Source organism: Alexandromys fortis, unplaced genomic scaffold, assembly GCF_014885135.2.
Source record: "Alexandromys fortis isolate MF-2015 unplaced genomic scaffold, M_Fortis_MF-2015_v1.1 scaffold_127, whole genome shotgun sequence".
Lineage (NCBI taxonomy): Eukaryota > Metazoa > Chordata > Mammalia > Rodentia > Cricetidae > Alexandromys > Alexandromys fortis.
In genome coordinates, this window is record NW_026068006.1 from 157427 (window position 1) to 161355 (window position 3929).

Below are 3929 nucleotides of genomic sequence, written 5' to 3' on the forward strand. Positions count from 1 at the left end.
CTGAGAAATTCTTCCAAGGAGAACATTAACTGATAGGCCCTACGCCTAATGAGCAACCTCAATTTTCCTTATTCAGACTAAGTTCACTGTCTTCCTAGAGCCTGCAGGGCTCCCTCAACCGCCCTCTGCCCCAGGAAAGTGTTCTGTAGAAACACACATTAGCAATGTCAGAAATAGCTCACAGCAAAGCGGATTAGACAGCGTCTGAAGACAGACTAAGGAAAATCGGGCAGCAAGACCAGTGCAATGGAGCAGTAGTGTTTCCTCATTGGAACTCTTTATTTCTCTTAAATTACATGACCCTACAAGGATAAATAGACATTTGTATATAAATTGTAAGAGCACATAATTGCTATTATTATTTTGATATGAGAGCAATACTAAGAGATATAATTGCAACTATTTAAGACTGGCGTGAGTCACGGCTCGTTTTTGGTCTTGTGGCTCCTGACACAGTAAATGCTGGGTTTTAGTTTCCAAACCTTATGAGGCAGCTGTGGGCTGGGAAGGTCTCTTTCTCAGCTTTTTTGACTGCCAGGAAGTCTGCATTTTCAGTGCAGGGAGTAAGTTAGTCCGTAAGTAATCTGACTAGAGTCTCTCTCTCTCTCTCTCTCTCTCTCTCTCTCTCTCTCTCTCTCTCTCTCTCTCCCAAGTATCCTCCCCACCCCCGCCCCGCCTCAACTGCCACAGTTCTGGAGAAGACAGTGATGATAATTTAGGAGGCCAAGGACCTGGGTTCTCCTGACCCTAGCTGTACAAATATTAGCTACAGAAACTTGAACAAGTCAGTCCTGTTCATTGGTTCTTAGATGAGAGACTTATATGGAATTTCTTTAAATGTAAAATTTTATGAAACCAAAATTATTATATGGAAATTTAAATTTCATTTTGAATGAGTGACTACCTAAACTCCTTGATGATTTTCACCTAAATGCTTAAAAGAATTTTTCTTAAGAGTGTTGGCAGTTTGTCAACACTGCAAACTCAAAGGAAAACTAGAACAACCTTTTTAGACAATTAACTGGAATGTTGAGGCCTGTCCCTTAATTATTAAGTGCTTGAGAAGAGTACCAAAATGATGGACAAATTGGTTCTTTTATTTCTCACTTAAGAACTTTGATTTCAGCCTGTGAAAACTTTGCCATTTGTCAGTGACAAGAAAAAGATCAGTGTCCTCATGTAATTTTGTAAAGTCAAAACTGAAGGCCCTGGGGAGTCAGACCACAGACAGCTTGGTGACTCAGTGGTTCCTTCAAGTCCCACATCCTGAAGACATTCTGCAGAGGAAAGCAAGGAGCTCTGGAAGTGGGGTGGGGACGTTTGGGAAAGGCAGAGCTTCTCAGGGAAACCACGTGTCTGGCATCTGTACACCGTGAGCTCAGACAAGCCCTTAGGAGCGGTCCTCTTCCTCAGCCACTCCAAACATGGTTATCCAACACAAGTTCACCATTGGAAGTGGGGTTTTCAGATCTGCGTGGTATGCGTGGCCGGGGATCCCTGATGCCGAGGCACACACAGCACTCTTTGAGCTCCTCACATTCTGCCCTCCTAAGGGAGAACAACATGGCCCAGCTCTACCAGACAACCATAAGGAACCTGCACCAGTTAATAGCCAGGAGAGGTTGTGTGCTCCCTGGTGTGTGTCTCCATTACCTGCACCTCAGAGCATCTCATTCTGGCACACATGATCGCTACATGACCCACTTAAGTCTTTTTTCTAGAAGTCTAATTCACAGGCAGCCAGAGTCCTTTCTCAACATCTCTGGGCTAGGACAGAGGTTTGTGGAGGGAAGCACTGACATATAGCCGAGTCGGGGAGGAGGCTCATCTAGGAGGACTGCGTGTTTCAGGTACCAGGCTTCGTGTACCATCTAGGGCCAGGGCCATTGATCAGTGCATATTCTAAGAGTAGCGGATGGCTGAGAGTGTGGCTCCTACATCAGCACTGCTCAAGGCTGTAAACGTGGAATTGAAGGTGGGGGAGGGAGGCAATTTAAGGTCACCCTCAGCTATACAAGCTATACAATGAGTTCAAATAGAAAGCAGGAAAATATCGTGGCCAAAGAAGGAGGAGGGATAACACAGGCAAGGGCTGCTCTCTGCTGATCTCGATTGGGGCATACTGACTCAGTGCAACCCTCTTAGCGTAAGATGTCTCTGCAGGTTCACAGTGATGCTGTGTGGGCGATGTGCAGAACTTTTAGTTGGTGGAGTCTTGCTGTCGGCCACTGGGTGAGCCTTGAGACTTCCTGCTGTGTCTTGCCCTGCCTTCTGTCCTCTTTTGTTCCCTGACTGCTGAGGGAATGTAAGCAGCCATCTTAATCTTAGACTCATGCCACCCATGCCGGCCTTGGCACAATGGATTGCACCCTCTCAGACCATAAACTGGTTAAACCTTCTGCCCTTAACTTATCAGGTATTTCTTCTTGATCACAGCAACAAAAGTAACAGACACACTTACGTGTGTGTTGGGTAGCTGAACATCTAACGGCTGTTTTTTTCCGATTTTTTAAAATAGTTTACTTTTATTTTATGTTTATTGATGTTTCGCTGGCATGCATGTCTGTATGAGGATGTCGGGTCGCCTGGAACTGGAGTTACAGGCAGTTGTGAGCTGCCACGTGGGTGCTGGGAGCTGAACCCCGGTCCTCTGGAAGAGTATTCAGTGCTCTTAACCACTGAGCCATCTCTCTCCAGGCCCTGAAGGCTGCTTTTAAAGCTCATTATCAGTCTCGTGCATCATACTTATCCGTCCAAATCACACAAGCCAATCATTTCTACTGTAGTCACTGAAGTAGGAACATCACCACCATCTTAAAGTTTGGATATTTTTCTTCTCTGAAGTCTGGGATGTGACTCACGCACGGGTACAACACTTACAGGAGGCTGTACCCGAACACTGGAAAGAAGGGGGAAATAAAAGAGATGCTTTCCTCACCGGAATAACAAAACCTTCATTTATTAAGTCGTCTACATTTCCCTCTGCTCTTCCCGTGCTTCTCTGTAGCCCCAGCTAACTGCTGTCTACACATGGTCTTTAGAGTGACTTTCTGTACAGAACACTGCATATACATGGAAGATGCCCCATTGTGGTTGGCTTCCCTCACTGAGACTGCTGTTGAATACTGGATTTCTCTGGAGAACTTACTTACTGGTTAAGACTTCTGTTTGTATGTGTTTTATTAGTGAATTGGACTACCTTTCTCACTTATAGAGTATACCATATACAAAGTATATTATAAATGTAAAGTATAATATATGTGTAACACACACACACTTGCACGCGCGTGTACACACACACACTGTCCAGGCTAAGAAAATGTTGTTGTACCTGTTTTGGCAGCACAGGTACTAAAGTTGGAACAATTCAGAGAAGGTTAGCATGGCTGCAATGTAAGGATGACATAGGCATTCATGGGATATTCCACAGTTCTATTTTAAACTTTGCTTTGGGAGGACAACAGAGATGGAATGAGTACAGCCATGACAGGCTTGTCTGGAGTGGACTGGGACAGTCAAAGCGTGGAAAGTTTGATGCTCTGGAAGCGCAATGGACAGCTCTTTTGAAGGATGGAATTTTTGAACCCTGAAAATGAGGTTTATTTTTAGAGAGTAAACACTTTTAGACTAAAACATATTGCATTTGAAATGTATCTGTTAAACCTTACATACTGAAACTGTGATAGAAATATAAAGATTTCTCTTAACTGGTGAAGATCAACCGCTGTTTATGACTTGTATAGTTTGCTGTTAGAAATTTTGCTTTGGACATTGGTAAGTGGGCTGTTATCTAGCATGAAGTTCTTAGGATGCATTGATAAAAAGTCACCTCCTTTCGTTAAAAGTTGATTTCACAGCAAAAAGAGAAAGACAATGTACATTTAACCAACAATTATAGGAATCTCTAGTTTCTTCTTTTCCTGATAAGG

The 3929-nt window shown here is 43.7% G+C and overlaps 1 non-coding gene across 1 annotated transcript; it reads left to right on the forward strand.

Moving 5' to 3' along the window:
* Positions 1–3327: 3327 nt before the first annotated feature.
* On the forward strand, positions 3328–3434 carry LOC126513292 (U6 spliceosomal RNA). The gene has a single exon (XR_007595288.1). It is a non-coding gene; the product is annotated as a U6 spliceosomal RNA (small nuclear RNA).
* Positions 3435–3929: the final 495 nt, after the last annotated feature.